Here is a 19,632-nt window from a genome sequence, read left to right as displayed (position 1 = left end):
TGAATATGCCTTGATGTGAAAGCCACTTTTGCACGAGGAACTGCTTAGAGCACTTTGGACAAAAGGTAGCCACGAGTAAAGAAGTTTGGGGCTGATAAAAACTCAAAAGGAACATGAAAAGAAAAGTTAACATCCAATCAGTTGACTACAAATTACTGTTTTGAAAGAAGGTAACCTTTTCTGATGTTCTAAAATGGGGACTGCATACCAGTTTAGTACTGAGTAGAAAAGTTATCCATGCTCAGTCTGGAATGGAACAGTTATCTGCCTGTTTTCCAAGCCAGTGCACATTATGTTGACATTCATCAGCTAAGAAAAGGAGAACCAGAATTAAATGCTCCAGTTAAATCAAACATGTGAGAAGCAGAAAGACTGTAAAGTGCATTTTCTACTTTTACTATACAGAGAAGTAACGGCAATACATCATGATCAAATATTGCTACTTGATCAGAGCCCTGTAACAGATTATTGCTGTAAAATACTGAAAAAATGGCTACTTAACACTATACCAATAGCATTGCCACCTACTCTTGGCTCAAAATTCTAAAGCTAATGACTAGATGTACGAGAAACTGTGGTACTACTTCATACAGACATATGCAGTCAAGGAATAAAAGTTTGGCAATAGATATATCAGGGAGTGCAGAATGAATGTGAAAGAGCTAGAGGTTGACACATGATAGAAAATCAATGGTTTATCAAGATGGAGGGACCTAAGTGTGTTCATTCCCACCATGAAATTATGAACATCAGTGCTTCTGGAAGTAACATTTCATCTGTAAGATCAAACAGGGCAATGAACAGCACTAGTTGGGGAAAATACAAATTTCCAAAGTCATGTATTCTCAGAACAGCGTGCCATTGAAATGCTAAAAGCAGCAGCAATGTTACCACCAAATACGTGTTTGGTTTTGGTTTTTAAAGAATGCAAGACAGTCGCAGGTAGCATTTATTCAGAATATGACCATTCAAGAATCAGTAATACACCAAAAAAAGGCTTTTCCTACCAGCTGATTTTGGAGTGAATTTGTCCCTGTTGGCTGCGCATACTGCCAGTAGCCTGTATCCAAGATCCAAGTCAAATCCTTGCTGAGCTGCCACTCGACTAACCACCTGCAAAGGGAAAGAAAGAAAGCTTCATTAGGGGTTACTTGAGCTCTTTGCAAAGTCACATTAACCTGCTTATCAGCACTAACGTTAGGCAACTGAATCTGCTGTGATAGCCACAGTACAAACATGGTGTGAGGCATTGCTCTCCAGTAGTTTCCAGTGCAAGTACAGCAAACTGAACACAGGAATCTTCTGGTGATCTGGTTATTTGACCACTCACCAGAAGAAAGGCATAGTAGTTCCATGAAAGTTGGAGAGACAAAGCTTTTCCGGAAGAAATAATGCAAGAGAAATGTATGTAAAGATTGTATAGAATATATTTCACTGTACTTGAGACTTCAGGGTGAGAAGTCCCTAAGTCCCTATCTCTGTGTCACAAGCAGTTCCTGGCCCTGTTCTCAAGAGCAGTGCCCAGGTCCTTCAGGTTAAAATGCCCTCCTCCACACTGATGAGCAGTGTTCTCCCATGCTGTGATCAGTGTCACAGTTGCTGCATTTCAACAATACCGTATTGGGAAGCACATTTACTACAGTTTTAGAATAAACAGGCCTGTGCAAGAAGTATTTGCCAAACACATTAAAGAGGGAAAAAAGATTTTTTTTCTTCTTTTTTTTTTTTTGACTTCTCCTGGAAATGGGAACTCATCTAGAAGGACTAGCAAAATTAGGCAAATGGAAGTCTGGGGTTAAAGATGAAAAGCAGTCAACTGTTTCTCCAGGCCAGCAACTCAGCTATCAGCCAAGAATGTATCCGCACGAAAATCTGCACAGTATAAACACAATACTGCGGTCATTCTGGCAAACTATGCTGAAGTTATACACAGCAGAGCTTTTATATTGCCTTCTAGTGGCACAGGATGTCTTCAGACTCAGAGGCATAGATAAAACAGATGATTCTTAACATTGCCATTACGGCTTTGCATTGAAACAATGGTCAAAGAACTCCACAAGACACAAAACACCATTTCCTTGTGTGAGCCAAAAGAAACTCCCTATCCTAAATAGCTTACAATGCACGAAAATATCCTTTTCCCACCTCTATCTCCATCTGAAAGCTTCTTTCTAAATTAATGACACTGCAATTATCTATGTCCAGGACTGGTTCGCCCCATAAAGCAACAGTATAGAACAGAGCGAAGAACCAACATATGTGATAACCTACAAATGGTAAATAAATGCACTATTCTGCCCTATCTTCTCAACACCATTACATGAATCTTATTATGCTGAACTTTTTCCAATATCCACTTTTCCTAATTAAAAATTAAGAACCAAATTTCTTTCTTAGGAAAGAATTAGCATGGATAAAGTTCCCGGGTAGATTTTTGTTGCTTCTGTTTTTTCTATTAATTTAGAAATTACAGATTCACATTAATTTATCAAGTGGGAGTGTGCCCTCCCTAGATTTTTTTTAACCCTCCCAATCTCAAAATTGAGCCGTAGAGACCTTCATGGAAAAGAAATGAGAATTTGGTATAATCAGTACAGTAATATATAACCCTAGAACACACCTACCGCTTTATCTCCTGTTTCTCTTTACAGTTGTAAGTTTTAGATAAGAAAGAAAAAATAATTTGCGAGAAAGAACACAATTCAAAAAACATTTCCAACTTTTAATCCTTTACACTTAAAAGTCTGATTGTTGTTAATATCCTGGCTAAGACTCTGGGTCCAAACTTGCAAAAATAAGATAAAATAAAAAAACACAGGCAAAAGAACAACAGCAGAACAACAAGATATCTCATATTTCATGCTAAGTTAGAAATAGGAGTGAAGACTGGTGGGCGGCTATGAGATCTGGAAGACACAGACTTGGAAATCTAACTGTTCCCCTTTCCTACTTCCAGTATTGCCATAGTTCAGCCACTGACAGGTAGACGTTAGGGAAGGGATCAGTAGGAAGTATGAGGAGTGGCTGAGGAAACTGGGGCTGTTTAGCCTGGAGAAGAGGAGGCTGAGGGGAGACCTCATCGCGCTCTACAACTACCTGAAAGGAGGTTGTAGCGCGGTGGGTGTTGGTATCTGCTCCCAAGTAACAAGCGATAGGACGAGAGGAAATGGCCTCAAGTTGCGCCAAGGGAGGGTTAGACTGGACATTAGGAACAATTTCTTTACTGAAAGAGTGGCCAAGCCTTGGAACAGGCTGCCCAGGGAAGTGGTAGAGTCACCATCCCTGGAAGTATTTAAAAGACGTGTAGATGAGGCGCTTAGGGACATGGTTCAGGGGGCCTGGTGGTGTTGGGTTGACGTTTGGACTCGATGATCTTAGAGGTCTTTTCCAACCTTTATGATTCTATGATTCTATTCTAAGTAGACAGAAAGCTCCTCTAAAAAAACCATCTTATTAAAGGCTCCTGAGGGCAATGTCTCATTAATGTGTAAACATTATTTAAACGAGGCATCATCTACTGTACCATCATAGAGGAACGCATTTCAGAGTGCTACTCAGGTCTGTAAGATAAAGGAGAAAGGGCCCTCCCATTTTCTGTTTTGGAAAAGCACATTATCATTGAACTATTTATTTTGAAACTGGACAGGAACGAAGGCAGATACACCTGCTCGTCAGTGAGCACATGGTTAACTTAAGAAACACATCGTCTGCTTATATGCTTGGTTCATTTTAAGTCATGAAGCTACGAATACTGAGACCCTGCTGGCCAGAGGCCAAATCACTACTCTCAACTGACATCTTGCTAATTACAGAAAAAATTCTACAAGGTAACTCAGGAAATACAGAGAATCATAAACTCTGAGCCCACGAAAGCCAATCTATGACTGCAATGTCTTCACTGAACAGATCGCAAAGTCTGGATCAGTATGAGTCCTAACGACAGGCTGAGGCCTAACCTGTTACACTCTCATTTGATATCAGTTTCCTTTTCTTAATTCCCTCCATCAGAGAAAGCGCTGCTCTGTACCTCACCGTGGCCAAAAGCAGAGCTTCCAGATGCCAGGGCACGCAGCCCTGACACTGACTGCACCCCGATCGCCATGGCATCGTCCTGCTAAAGCCTACCTCAAAGTGGGTGAAGCTATCCCTTAGCAAGCACTGCAAGCAGAAGACTAAACACAAGACGGCGGAATCTGAGCTTAGAGAAGTCAGCCAGTCAAACTATTACTTATTGCTCAAGTTTTTCATGAAAAATGTAAGGGAAAACAAATTGCAAATTCATTTTAGCAAAAAAAAAAAAAAAAAAAAAAAAAAAATCTAAATTTGAAAGAAAGTGCTTCCACTGACAAACTGCACAAAAAACCCTTCCTCCTCTCAAAAGAACAACAAAACCGTCAGCTACTTAATAGAAAACAGACATTTCTAATAAAATTTTCATTTTGCCAAAAGTCATTTTCCGCCTAAATTTTTCTTCTGTGCACTCCGCTAAATGCGGAAAGAGGCTCTGTAAAACAAACTTGTCTAACCGTGCTCAAGAGGGCCTTCTTTGGGCCCTTCTCCCCTGGCCCTTGGCTTTTGTACACACCACTCCTCAGCAATCCCCTCGGTCAACACAAATAGGGTGGTTCACTTTTTAATTCCAGTTTCTTCAAAGGCTTATGAATTTTTGCATTAACTGTATTTAAAGTTTAAAGTTTTTCTTTCAATTGTAACAGCGAAAGACTTACTTTTATTTCAAAATGAAAGTCGAACAGAAGAGATCATTTATCCTCCAAAGACCCTGTTTCAGGCTGCCTACAACTGAAGGCAGACATTGCGCACTCAGCACTTGGAGGGCTTTCCTCCAGTCAGCGTGTATGCCAGGGACCTCCTGGCCTTTTAAAAAAGCACTGAGATTTCGCAGAAACAAGATGACAAATGCATCATAGGAATATGACCCAGAAAACGCAAAGAACTAACTACAAGTCATTTAGTAAGTTTAATACATTCAAGTCAGCAGACCCTGCTGAAATTTACCTTAGAGTGCCTCAAAGGAACTAGCCCGGGCAAACCTTGTAAGTGCTAATGATTATCTTCAGCAATTCATTCAAGGCAGACACCTTGGAGGCACATCAAATCTCTGGGTTTAAGACTGTAAAAAGGTGAATCTCAGAAATTACAGGTACCCAGACAGATAACAAAACAAATTACTAAATAAATATTAAGTGAGTAATAGAGAACATCATCATGAATCCATCAGCACAGTACAGTTTTCTTCTTTGACTACTTAACTGGCCTTGTAAGTGTAAGGAAGATAGTGGATATAACATATCTTAACTCTAATATGCCTTTTGACATTGCCCTATATGACACTGTCGTAACAGAGAAACACAGCCCAGATGACAGAAGTATAAATTTTACTCAGATTATTAATTAACAGTCCTCTATCAAATCATAACCTGTCCTGGACAGAGGTCATTTTTATGTATTCAATTGTGACTTGGACAATTAAACAGAGTAAATTGCAAAACTTCTAGATGATAACATGCAGAAGAGTCTGCAAACACTTAAGAGGACAGGATAAGAGTTTAAAAATCAGTCCCTGGAGTTTGGGGGGTAAGGGGATTTATAATAGAACAGAAAACATCTATACGACATCCCAGCTTAGGGAAGAAGAGTAGACGCCATGCTCCCTTAAGTCCGTCCCAAGCCAAATCTCATTTTTCTGACTGGAGCCACCCAGCTCTGTCTGAACCCTGTGCCAGGAACTCTCTCAGGTTTGAAACCTCCTCTGATTTTGATCTTACTCAGGTAACAGTGCTGATCAGATAGGATCGAGTCAACACAGTTTCAATTATCCATTCAATGTTATGGCTAAATGATACGATACCACTTGCAAACATACTCAGGCTTTCTCTAACCGCTAATTCAAGTTGAGCACATCAGCAGAAATTCAGACAACACGCAGGCGGCACCATATGTTCAACCATGACTTCATTCTGCAACGCTGTAAGCATGTATCTTAGTTGACCTACGCATACATGCCGTAAAATTCAGTTGAAAAGTAGTGCATTAAAAAAAGAAATAACAGTCATAGTTGCCAGTGATACCACAATCATAAAGTGAGAAGATAGCCCTTTATCACAGTTGAGAGAGGTGCTTGGCCAGCCCAAGGTTCAACACTTAATATTTCTCTATGTTATTTTACAGTAACGGTTTAGACAGTTAGACCTTATAAAAGCTAACCTATTTCCTACATATGCTTGTAACACCTAACTTTTATTTTAAATTAGATATGGTGCTGACAACTATTTCAAGCTGTATCTTTAAAGGAATATATACCTTATTTGCAAACAAACATTATTGTAAAATTAACCATCAATAAGAAAATCTGATCACCCCAAGCCTTTGAAATCTTTAATCTGAATAATATTGCATTCATAACTGAGACATTGCATTCACTGCCTGTGACACAGCTCTGCAGAGTTCCAGATGCCTGAACTCTCAGGGTTGTTGACAGTGAGGGGAAAATGATGAGAGTTAGGTTTTAATAACGTGAAAAGCAGAGAAATTCTGCTACCAACTCCTTTTCTGTTTGCTGATTTTAACTGCAATCCTTCCCCCCCCCCATTCTTTTTTTTTTTCCTTTTCCTTTCTCCTTTTGCAAGGCTAAGGAGCTACACCATGGAAAGCTCCACTCCCTGCCCTTCTTGTCATCACACCGCGAAGTACTGGAACAATGTACCTCTTAACCTAACAGGCCTGTTAATCAAGAGAGCTATGTGACTGCTTATTACACAACTCCCTTCGCATTATGTTGCACTTTCAATGAATCTCTTAACTAGCAGCAGTCAAGAGCACCCCCCCCTGCTGGCATCAGAATGAATTTTACCAGTTCAATTTGCTGGCTGCTCAAAACTAAAAAAGCCAGCTGATTGCTAGTTCAGACAGCTCTGTGTTCAGCCACTTGTGCATACTTGAAATTATCTGAATGCAGTTTGAAGACTACAGCAGAAATTTTGTAATTAGAATTCTGCAATGTAGATGGTAATTTTTCCCCCTCAGTAACGCACAAAGATCAGATAAACAGGAAGCAAATTGAGGAAATTTGCAACATGAATAGTGATCTGCCTCAAACGGGGGAAAAAAAAGTGGGGAATTGGAAGAAGAAATCCTTGTGATCTGAAGCCCTGGTCTGATGAGACTCTTGCACTCCAGTTGCAGGGCTGCCTCAACAATACAGACAATCAAAGCAGGTGAGTAAAGTTCTATATCATTAACTAGTTTCTTCTTTGATGCTTGAAAACAGACATTAAGTAGGTTCTGCAAATGTATGAGACTCTATAGAGCCCTTGTATTCAAACTAGGCTTTTCTTAAAATATATTTCCCACCCCATTAGGTGGATAAGGACCATGTTTTCAAAATAAAATAAACCAGTATCCCTGCCATCTACTACTTTCCTTGGCACGTGCTGCAACAGTGAAGTAAACCATGCTGAATAAGGATATCTCCTCCTTTACATCCTCTTCCTCTCCTCTGCATGTCTCTAACCACCATAAACACAGAAGAGAAGGTCACTATACTCAACCCTCTCCATCTCAAATTTTCTCCCACAGGAAAGATACAGGGATTTTGCTTTAATTAAGCCAGCTGATCACTGGGTCACTGCAATACTGTTGCCACCTGAGTCCTGGCACACTTTGAACACTGATGTGGATGAAACACACAGCCATCACATGAAGCAAGTGATACAGGAATTCCAAAAGCATTTTAATCTGAACAGCAACACATCTCAGACAAGTATTTTAAAGTTGTACGATAACCCATGTCTTGACTAACGAAATTAAGTTTAAAAAAAGGGCTTTAGGACACCAAGAGGTCATATGACAGCCAGTAATACTGAGTTACTTGGTAGCACTGTGAGCTGCTCTGAAGCAGAGTGTTCTGTGCCTGCTGGCTGTACTCTTGACGGTACAGCACGTACACAGCCCTGGAGTGCTGCGATGCACTGCAAACACATAAAACCACATGCTTAGCAAATGCAGGGAGAGGACGATGGAAGCAGAATTTCTTCCACGTGAACTTTTTGCTTGGGAAGTCTTGGATACAAAGACTAAATGCAACATTTCTAGAGCTCTAATGGGCAGCTGCATCCTGCCATTTTCTGGGTATAGATATGCTGAACCAACTCTTCCATCTGTAATTACTTACATTCAGATCCTAACCTGATTTGAAATCTGATTTTTGAATGTCACATGTTGATTTTGATTACATACTTTTCTGCATTAAACAGAATGAACCCAGCCTGGCGTGAAGTCAATGTAGCAGAAGTTACCTTGTGAACACATTAGCATTAGCTCAACTTTGGTGTTTTTGCTGTCTGAGGCATCCTGTTGTGGAAACTTGACATTATTCAAAGATACCATTCTTGTCCTTTTTTTTTTTTTTTTTAAATCAATTATATTTTTCATTACATATTGGATGAGCTAAAAAAGATTTCTATATCATGAAACTGAGAGCAGCTATTTGCTATTTTTATTTTTCTTAAAATGACCTAAAAAATCTCAACAGTCTCAATTCCAGGATTTTCCAAAGAGAAATGTAATTCAAAAGATTATGGTACCATGTATCAGTATCACTAAAAACCGAACCTATAGCAGATACTTCCATCAGTTTAAGACAGATCCTTGTTATTTCAGCAACTCCCTTCAGCAGTACAGAGATCTACTAAGAGCTACAAGCAGCACAAAAGATTTAAATTAAATCCATAATCTTCAGATGAAGTACAACTAGGACTACAGCTTTGAATGTTGCTTTTCTTTAATTTAAAGAGAAACATTTCTTAAACAAACATGGGTGAGTTTCCCACATCTGATGACTGAGGTAGACCCAACATTTGGAGAGGAAATTTAGAACATTAAAGATGGGGGGTGGGGGGGAAGGGAAAGGCATTTTTAGTGACCATTTCAGCATAGCTTTTTGTGGTTAAACTGGGGTGGGAAGTGCCATCTCTTGGAAGGAAAGAGAGACCCAGGTCCTAACCACGCTGGTCAGAGACCCCAGTTTTCACTAGAGAAGCTCTGTTACATTCAGTGCTTTGGCCAAGAGCCAGCTCACGAACGCACACCCTGCTTACCTAAATTCCTCCTACTGTCCAAAACCATTGTGCTACTGGATTTTAACTTCTTAGACTAAGGCTCTAGGTACAGTTATAGAGTAACTGCACTCAGCTGTGCTTCCCTTGCCCTTTTTCCTTTTCAGGCACGCTGAAGATCCCCAAAGAACGATGAACTCGGCGCCTGGTAACGCTGAAGAGAACAAAGCTGTCTCTTTATCGTCCTTCGCTGAAGACAAGTCTGTAAATCTGTCCATTTTGCTCTCAGCTGTCCCCTCATTTCCATTTTTGCTGCAGCGCCAACACAAAAGATAGCCAATGCCCTCAGTAAGATCATGTTAAACTGCTTGGCAAGAGCATACCTATGGGATGAGACTAGAGTGCATCTGAGAAAAGGCAGAAGAGTGTGAGACAACCTAGTCCAACCAAACTAGGGTTATTTTTTTTTAACTGCTGTGTAGCAACTGAAGCCGTTTCTTTCAGAAGACAGTAAGGTAATGCCATATAACAGTTCATTTTTAGAGAATTATACTCTTAAATTTATCAAGACTATTAGCCTTACCATAATATAATCTCATCCCAAAGTGCTTTATAAACCATGAACACTAGAATCAGAAACTGTTTCAATCACAATAAAAACATAGCTATGTCTGGTTTGTGGAAAGTGGAGGTTATTTTAATCAGCTCCCCCTAACACTATGCAAGAAGTAATGTTACATACCAAAGAACACCGTATCCATTGCAATTTCAATAATTTACAGAATCAATGATTTCAATTATAATTCAAATTTCCAGCCTACAGACAGTTCTATTTGATTTGAAAATAACTACTGTTGAAAAATAATACCTAGCTTTCCTTGGCAAATTAGAAAAGAGTTTACTGTCTCTGAGAAAGATGATAATTTGCTTGCATGAGTTCCATCAAAGCTGTTTAAGGGAACCTTTCTGTAGCTGTAGCTTACAAGGAAGAAAACAGATTCAAAGCTTAGCCATCCCTTCTTGACTTTTTATTTATCTGTTGAAATGCATACTCTTTATAAACTATTACCCACTCACTTTGGTGATTTTCTATAATGGGTGAGCACGAAAAGGTAAGCTCTAGAATTAGTGTCTGCCAGAACTGTTTGAACATAATGGTGGTGCATGTGCAGTCACACACATTTTTGCTAGAAGGGGCACAGCTTTTGGGGCTTAGTTAATGAAAAAAATAATTACTTTTTATAGCACAAGCCATAGGTTTACCCGTGTACCTTCCTCTTTGACTGTTTGCACTGCACAGAATTATTCCAGTTTTATTCATAGGCCTTGACAGCATCAGCCTAAGTTCTTTATCACAAGCAGAAGTTATTTCACCTCTAAAAGTGCAATAATTTAAAGTATCCTATACAACAAATGCGAAGTATTTAACTAGCTAAACAAAGCCTGTTTACAGGCCTTATTAGACACCTCTCTGGTAAAATTTCAGCTGTTGTACCCAAATCCTGAGTTGTTCTTGAGATAAGAAAACCATTTGTATTATCCTGCCTACAATGTCACTGGAGCCCATAGTAGCAAATTTAACTCCAGTAATATCAAGTACTGCTGATACATAGAAATGATTATCTATTGCTAATAGCCAGTACGTATACTGTGCACATCTATTATTCTAAAAGAGAAAAAAAATCACCAAGCAAAAATGAACACTAGAAACATGTTGACGTTCAACATGCTCTATCTAGCTAACTCATGAAATTTTCAAGTCATCAAGATTTCCGTAAGTGCTGGCATTACAATTTCAGCACAGAAAATAGCCTGCAACAGCCTATTCTATGTATTATCATCAAAAACAGTGATTCCGTAAGTGAAGCTGTTCCTGCTGATGCCCAAGCAGAATATTTCTAAGACCATTCTGCATCCATTCAGGGTCTGTTAGACTAGCAACAGGAATAAAAACATACTGGTGTTACAAAATGAACCAGATATTACTGAGAGTGCAGGTATGAAGATGGTGTGTAGGATAAACAGAACTACTTTCTAAGAACCACTTCTTAAAATCAAAGCACAATTTCGAGATTTTGAGCATTTTATTTCCTTTTTATTAATAGGATTAAATCTAATTGGTTCTTTTTTGCAAGAATATTATAGATAAGACTTAAATGATGCAAAGAATCCGTTACACCAGACGTACCATTAAATTGGCTATTCATAATACAACAGATGTGTTTGATGCTCTGTCATTACATCCGATGAATTTAAACTTTGCAGTGTATGAATGGATGGTTTGTTCATTCCTGAGAGAGCTTGCCTTTCAGCAGTCATGACATATTAATATATTTCAATTTGGATTAGTATATACCGTGTTATCTGCTGTTAGGATATGATGATTTCATATCCCTTGATGGTTCCAGAACAGTTTAGCATACCACCTTTTCCCCTGGTCAGAGAGCTAACAGAACAGGATGTCATAAAAGAAAAAAAATCCTTCTGTACACTACAGAGGAGGAGCTTATAAGCAAGCAAGCATTTTTAGCACTTGTAGAATTTCTGGATTAAATGCACTCGCCTTTAGGAATCCACACAGCTCAAATGTTGTAATGATGGTAGAGACTACTTGCTTTAAAAAGCATATCCAAAAATATGGAAGTTTTAAGGGAATTTGTTTCTGAAGGTCTTTTTAAAGACTGGCAAAATAAAACAATAATCCTGTTTTAGTGGTTGAACAGACTTTCATACTGATTTTTCATTTTTCTTTTAGCATAATCCTCAAAGAACAACATTGATAAACTTTGTCAGTATTAAGAAAAATCGGCTCCTGATACTATAGAGCATGCAGCTAAGCAAGCTAATGTTAAATTTACTCATGATATTCCAGTATTTCAGCTACCTTTCACTTATTTGCAACTTTCTGAACAATTTCCCTGGAAACAGACTGAAGTTCTATTAAATGTTTGTTAAATAAAGGTAGATAAACACATTTTCCTGTAAGAGGACGACAAACCTCAACGCTGACCTTTGCTAAATTTTGAAGAAGAAAATATTATTTTAGAAAAAAGTTATATATGAGCAAGCTCAGATACAATGAATTTTTAAAAGAAAAAAAAAAAGGAGACCTTGCCCACTGTACTGCTACATATTAGGAAGAAATGGGATGTGTCACCCTCTTGGGGTATAACCATATAGTTAAGCCTGTATAATGGGAAGCAGGAGGAGGGATGTACACAGTGAGAAATTAGAGAATACCTTCCTTAGAGGGATTTTAAAATTAGGAACAAGAAACATTTCAGTTTATATAGATTCTGCAAATCCTGTGTATTTATCTAACACAAAACAAGCCAACTGGTTAAGTTCTTCTGTTTTTCCCTTGTTAGGAATATAATGAGATTTCAATATGTGATAAAGATGCTGCTGCCAGCCAGTCCTACACAGCAGATAGCACGCTCCCATAACAAGCTTGGGAAAAGGGGATTTCATGCCACCCTGTCCAGATTTCAGGGAGGAGTACGAAGCAAAGCAATACATGCTGTTCAAATCTTAACATTACTTAGATAATAAGGAGTTTTTTTTTCTTTCATTCTTGTCAGAAGAAAGATAGTATTTTCATTTCAAGAAACTTTGATAACCAGGTATTGTGTGTTTTACCTCACTATTTTTCAAGGAGCATTTCCTTCTTGCTTTCCCTATGCTCTGTGAAGACAGTAAATCACTAGCAGTCAGACCTTATTTTGACCCTGCACTTGGGCAGGGCTGCAGGTCTGCTTATGTAGAAAGAAAAGATTTAAACAGCAAGGAAATCGCAGGTCAGATTTACAATGTTCTAAGCAGAGGTCTGCAGAGAAATACTGTGCGCAAGCTGCCTAAGTGTACTTGAGCTAAACATCTCCTTTCCCAAATGCTAACATGAAAATGCTAGCAAAGTTTTAAAAAAGTATAAATAAAATATATTTATGGCCACATCAGATCCTATGTACAGTTTTTAATGACTGAGGTTATATACTGAAAATAACTTTCACTTCAAACAGAATCGTTGGACTCTACTAACACGTCTAACTTTCTTTAATTTTTTTTTTGATTGGAAGAATGATATGCACCTCCTTAGATCACTGGATTTATTCTAATTTTTTGACATAGAAATCTGAGGGATGCTATACACTTGAGCACATTAAGATGGAGCTATTCCTTAACATTTGGATTTCTGGCAACTAAATCTTAGTCTTAGTGTCTGTTTTATAAACATCAGCTACATAGTGCATGAAAATAATCCACGCACTTCTGCCCCCCCAACAAATACAATGATGGTCTCTTCATTAATAATTTTAAAATTTCTATCTCCTTTGTGACTATTTATATGAACTTATTCTGCAAATTGCAGTGAAGCTTTTGAACACTCCTACTTCAGTCAGAATTTAATTCCTCTAAAGTCTTGACTCCACGTAACAATTTTGTATTGGATCCTGCTGCTGGGTGCATGGGAAAGAAAACGTTCAAAACAAAAAAATGCTGTTGTGTACACAATAAAATATATTTTCAATGCATTATAATGAAGTTGCTTTAGGAATGCAGTGGTCTTAATAAAGAGTGAATGGAAAGAAAAGCACTGAAGTCAATAAAACTGTTGGAATTAGTATGTCAGGATTAGACCTGCAGTCAATATATGTAACAAAGTTAAGCCGAACAGGCATGTCAGAAACATTGTTTAGCTGGAACTACAGCATATACTTAGGATAGAAGACAAGTAGCCCTCCAATCCCACCAAAAATGAGCAAAGGAAAACAAATGCCTGAAAAGCCCATTAACTCCATAAGAACATAGCTCACTTAGCGATTTCAAACCATGAAAATAAATATTGTATGTGCATATCAAGTAACCTAGCCTGTACTCTTGTAAGTAATCTAACTACAAATGTTCTTCCCTTTTATGATTTAACTTCTTGTTACCTCATTTTGTTTCCTGTTAAGTAATGGAGTCAAATAAATAGTTGTTAGGATCTGGCTTCACATGTTTAAGATAAAACGACAAAAAATTCCGCAAAATGCAGATTCTGAAAATCAAGTTCCCTTGGCCACGACAGACTGCATACAGTATAAAACAGAGGATAGGAACCACTGCCACAGAGGGAGTGGACGTACCGTCAAACAACCCATCAGGCTCTGCTCAAATGGTCTCTGGAAGGCTCTGGGGTCTCCGCACCAGTCCAGGAGCTCTGTTGCTGCATTATGGAAGTTTGCAGGGTTCTGTAAGTGCTGGAAAGGGAAGATGAAGCAACATGGTAAATAACATACACAAGGGCTGACATAGTCTTTTCTACATCATATTAATGCAAAGTTTGGAAACTAGGAACAGCATATAATTTGGAAGCAAAACTTTAAATTGTACAGTGAACACAGAAAATCCTACTTTGTTCATATTAATACTTATGCAGATTTTCTAATTTTCTGATATGAACTCATTAGTTAGAGGCGAACTGTAGCTGAAATACCAGAGCTCCCCTGAATTCTTCCTTCCATAACATCACCTCTCCCACCTGCAAACCGTAATGGATTCTACTCAGAAACCAAAACTGTCCGAGCCCAAACTGAGGGAAATTTCAGTCTTACGTTCAAAGTCTTTGCTTTGGGCTTGTGCCCAATGGAGGATTACTCCTTGACTGAATTGTGGTGGGATACTGCCATGACCGGAAATGTTTTCATATGCACAGGAAGCGTGTAGAAATTTCAGAGTGGAATTCTACCTCTCCCGAAGAGGCTGGCACAATTTTGAGAGAATAATCTGGGTTTGTTTTGAAATTTGCATTGGCAATGCTATTTTTAAACTGTTATATTAATCTCTGCTTTTGTACTGAACAACCTGTAGTCCTCTTTTTAGAGGCATTTAGTAAACTTACCTGATACTATTATTCACACTGTCATCCCTCACTGTGCTACACAGCCAAAGTATTCAAACATTTTAGTAGGAGCAGAGGGAGGGCACAGGAAAGAGGGAATACAATTTACATGAATATTGCTACTAAATTCTCCAGTTCTGGTGATGCTAGATGTTTCAGTGAAAACTCCAGAAACAAGAATAAAAGAGTGTATTTTGGAATTGTCAGTATCTTTTTAAAGAACAGTTTTAGAATTCTTGGGATTGCTGAGAAAAACATGAAAATGAGCTGAGCGTTTTATCTGGAAGGCACAAACCCAAAGGCATAATTTTAAAAATACATCATTATTTTTGAATCAGTTGCATAATTTGGGAAAACATGACTGCTCATTTCCAAGCTATCTGGATTAATAATAATGTTCACAATCTATTTTTTTCCCCTCGTCCCATGTGCCTGAGAAGCCACATATATTAATTCTACGATAAATAAAGGAAAAAAAATTCCTCCCATGCCAGGTTTTGAGGAGTTCCTCGTCTGTGAGCTTTTGGATCACATTACTGTAATTCTTATTCAATGAAGGCTCCTGGTCAGAGGCCTTGTTTTAACAAGAGATGACTGACATGCGGGGCACGGGTTTTTAAAACAATAGCAGAATTTGAAAAAGCAGACAGGCATTGTGCAATGCGATTTTCTTCCTCCGCTCTACAAACACGGACTATAGCTCATGCTACCATCCAGTTTGATAGCTTTACCTAGGCTGCATTTCAGAACAACACTTCCTTGCCAGCTGATCATCTAGTTGTCGGAGGAGTCAAATTATTGCATATACAAATTAAAGAGAAGAATCTAAGTAAATAAATATAGGAAGCCATATTTTAAGGCTTCTTGTAAAAAACGTTCCATGAACAGAGCCAGCAGTTTGGGTTACGAATCTTGGAAGTAAAAGGGAAAAGGATGCCTTTTTGAAGGCTTCATTTAATCCTCCAGAGAAGTGATTGCCTGACACCAAATCTCTCAGTGTATACTGCTCCTTCCACACACCACTTTCATCTGCAGGGTAAACAGAAGCTGGTTCAAACCCCTCTACAATAGCACATGTGAGCTCTGCTACTATCAAACATATGATTTCCAGAGGCAGGAAAGGTGCGTAAGCTGGTGAACAAATCGCACAATACTGAACACATACTGCACCGGTAGGACACACATCACAGATCTCTCAGTAAGGAAAAAAAACCCAAAACCAAAATCCTCTTCCACACAGAAATAACATAAGGAAAAATTCACTGAAAGCTACTCAATTCTGTACTTGAAATAGTCTTTAATAATCCTTCCCTCCTTGGGAAATGAATTGAGATCTGCTGATTAAAAGCCCTAAATAAGAGCTAGATACTATTTATTTTCACCAGTGTTGCTGTTTGCCAGCGACACACATGACATCTTCCACTAACACTTACAATGAAATTTCCCCATTGAGAAAGAGACATTATACTTGAATCAGAACAATTTTAATAGGTTTAGGCTAACAAATTAAAAGCAGCGCAGGACCTTACTTAAAATTTTCAGTTTAGCACCACATAATGCCAATTTTTACTTACCATGACACCACTGAAAAGCAGTATCCCTTTCCTACAGTAAAGGTCCAACAGATACTAATTTTGCACTTCCCTGTCGAAGAAAAGGCTCCTTCTACCTGCCTGTGTCAAAGCAGGGGTGACCTCAATGACTTGATTTGTTTGTTCTGTAACTCTCCATCAAGTTACTTCATTGCATCAGGACTGAGCACTGAGACATACTAGCAAAACCCACATCTTAAATACAGAAATCCCGACTTCTTAAATGCAACTACGCAACTGAAACTAGTTTACAAACTTGTTAGGCAAGATAAGCAATTCTAGTAGTTCCATTATAGGCTAAAAAGCCCCAAACAAACCATAAGGAAAAGTTGTTAGAATACCAGTGGTTTCCATCTCTGTGGAGTAGATTTGAGTAGTTTTCTGGGACAAGAGAAAAGCTGGAAGCTGGTCCTGCAGGGACACTTCTAGCAATGGCACACGCAGTTCTGTCTGGAACATGTTTCTCATAGCTTTCTGCCTTTTTAATATTTTTAAATTAAGGTTTTCCTCTCATTTTTCTTTTTCAGATTACAGAGGGCAAGGCTACTTTTGTGGAAAACAAAGAGAAGGTCCAGCATGAACCAAAGCATGAAGGCAGGTGCAATTCCTTCCCTGAGTTATGCAAGAAGATATTCCAAATTCCTACTGTGATTTTTTATTTATTGACAGCTTAAACACTACACCCAGGGCAAAAATCCCCGATGTCATTCCTCACAACAAAAAGCCTGCTTGAGAAGAGTATTACATATACTATATTCATCGAACAAGAAATTGAAGAGCTTTTTTTTTCTTAGCTCTCGATCCAAGAACAGAAGTACAAAACAAAGCTTATGCTAGATCCATCCATCAGCTTTATTGTGAAGCATTTCTCATGCATAGCTCCATTCTCATCAACTGAAATTATTGGCAGCGTTCTGACAGTAGCAAGGCGTGTGCCTGAAGAGCCTAGTCTGAAACTGCGCTTCATGTAAACAAGGAAAAAAAAAGAAATCACCTCGTTAGTAGGTGGTTTAGAAGAAAGTGACAATGAACCAGATCTTGCTATGACACACCTTGGTGTATCTTCAAAGCTACTAGTGAAGGGCCACCTAACACCACCATGCTTGCAAGCAATGGTGTTTTCAACAAGAGGAGAGGATTTGTATGAGTAAAATCTGGAGCAGAGATGAACAAAGCCAGTGAACTGAATGAGTCGGTTATTTACCAGATTGCTTTCAGTATCATCTGCTTTTTAGAAGGCTATTAGTGAAACATGACAATTTCCATTATTTCAAAACCTAAGAAAATTTTCAATGTAATGATTTATAACTCCAAAACCCTAATATTTTCTTAGCCTGAATGGAACAGAAATCACAGAAATACTTGATGCATGTGAGTGTATCATTATTGGAGGGATCACCAGGTAGTGCTTTGAAGAGACAGTCTCTCAGAGTCATTTATTTCTGGTCTTGGAAGGAATCTTGTTTTCTTTGTAGCACTTCAATTAACAGTCTGGTGTAGGGGGATGGAGAAAACAGCAAAGGACTTTGCTCTCCACTTTACTATATCCAACAAGAGTGAATTGTACCAGCAAAGCCCCTTTTGAGGACTGGGCTGACATTTGGGCTGGATTCCAGGGAAGACAGGAACATCTACCTGCTGCTCATGACCACCTCTGGCTTTTATTTACATAAAGAACAGACCATCTTTGTAAATTAGAGTGGACATATAGGCAGACACTCAAGTTCATTAGCTTTCACAGCAACTGTCTGTGTGCCTGTTCCATGATTTGTTCCTATGTAGTCACCCGAGAGGGGAAAGAAAACAACATTCAAATGGGAGTTACACACAACAGCTAATACGCAGCAATGTTTGGTGCAAACATTTCAAAATACAGCCACTTCTTGAAATTGTTACTCCCTTCCAATTAGACAGTGATCAAAACGACTTGATATGCAATAAAACTCTGCAATGGGCCCAAAAGTAGAAGCTTTATACCACATGTGAATTCAGGCCCCTATGAGTGAAATAGACATATGTAATAAAGATCTTATTTTTAAAAAGGATACTAAAGCACAATCGAGTACTTTCAGTCTACACATCCACACCGAAGTGGGTGCAAACCACTTCCTGCAACCAAAGACTCAATATGATTTTAGAGACAGAAACCAATTATCCACATTGAAATATGGCAAGGACAACAGCCTTATCTCCTCTAAATATAGACGACTGCAACCCAGATGTACGCTCGTGTATCTTAGACAGAACAGTCTAGTAAGTAATGGAAGAATAACAGTCAAAATTAAGAGCAATTACAGAGGGCTAAAGTTATCTCACGCATATCAAGAAATGCTAACATGACAGCAATGGTATGGGAAGTGAATCATTTAAACATGGAATCCATATGTTCCAGTTTGTTGCTATAGAAAACAAATGTAGAATTTCAATTTACAAATGACATATCTCTGGTGGAGGATTTTTTTTCCTCTCTCTTTTCCGCGGAATACATCAGATTGAAGGCACAGACCTAATTTGCCACAACTTAACCTATTCAAAATGAGATGTCATGCAAATAAGTTTTTGAGCAGCAAACTGCTTAACTATGCTAAACAAGTTATTGCATTTATTTACGTGATGTCGCACCAAATTATGAAGGCTGACTCAAGTTGTCTGTTTATTTTGCCGAGTTACGTCTGCTCTGTGTCTCACTCCTTGATTTAATTGAGCTGCTGAAGATAATATAACTTATCATACAGACACTATGCTATGTTGCTAGATTCTAGGTTAATTAACAGTAGCCTACAGTCACTGAATTTCTCACATGGTTAGCCACTTGGACCCTGTCTACTGTCTAGCTTCACTAATCAACAAGTCTGGGAATTTTACATTAGCAATAGAACACACTAGCAACATACGGAGCTTTTGACTGCACAGAAGAAGAAAACACAGCTAGATGGTAGGTAGCCTTTTCTTCACTCTGAAATTAACCCATTCCTACACACCATGTGGCAAGGCTGCACGTTTGGCAAAACTAAATCCAGGAGGCAGCTGCTTTCCTGCAGGATAGAAAGCTATGGCTGCTGTTCCACAAGCACTGCCAGTGAAT

At 38.6% G+C, this 19,632-nt stretch overlaps 1 long non-coding RNA gene across 1 annotated transcript in view; it reads right to left on the bottom strand.

The window, feature by feature from the left end:
• Positions 1–1,060: 1,060 nt before the first annotated feature.
• The window catches only part of LOC104084040, a 30,251-nt gene continuing 11,679 nt past the window's right edge, over positions 1,061–19,632 (bottom strand). Inside the window, exons 2-3 of the long non-coding RNA XR_683606.1 lie at positions 14,201–14,314; positions 1,061–1,113 (exon numbers count right to left, since the gene is read on the bottom strand). This is a non-coding gene — a long non-coding RNA (uncharacterized LOC104084040). The remainder of the gene's footprint in view (positions 1,114–14,200; positions 14,315–19,632) is intronic.

This window comes from Fulmarus glacialis, unplaced genomic scaffold (genome assembly GCF_000690835.1).
Source record: "Fulmarus glacialis isolate BGI_N327 unplaced genomic scaffold, ASM69083v1 scaffold711, whole genome shotgun sequence".
In the NCBI taxonomy this organism is placed as follows: Eukaryota; Metazoa; Chordata; class Aves; order Procellariiformes; family Procellariidae; genus Fulmarus; species Fulmarus glacialis.
The sequence above is the reverse complement of the archived record's forward strand: the minus strand, read 5'-3'. Positions and strand labels throughout refer to the sequence as shown.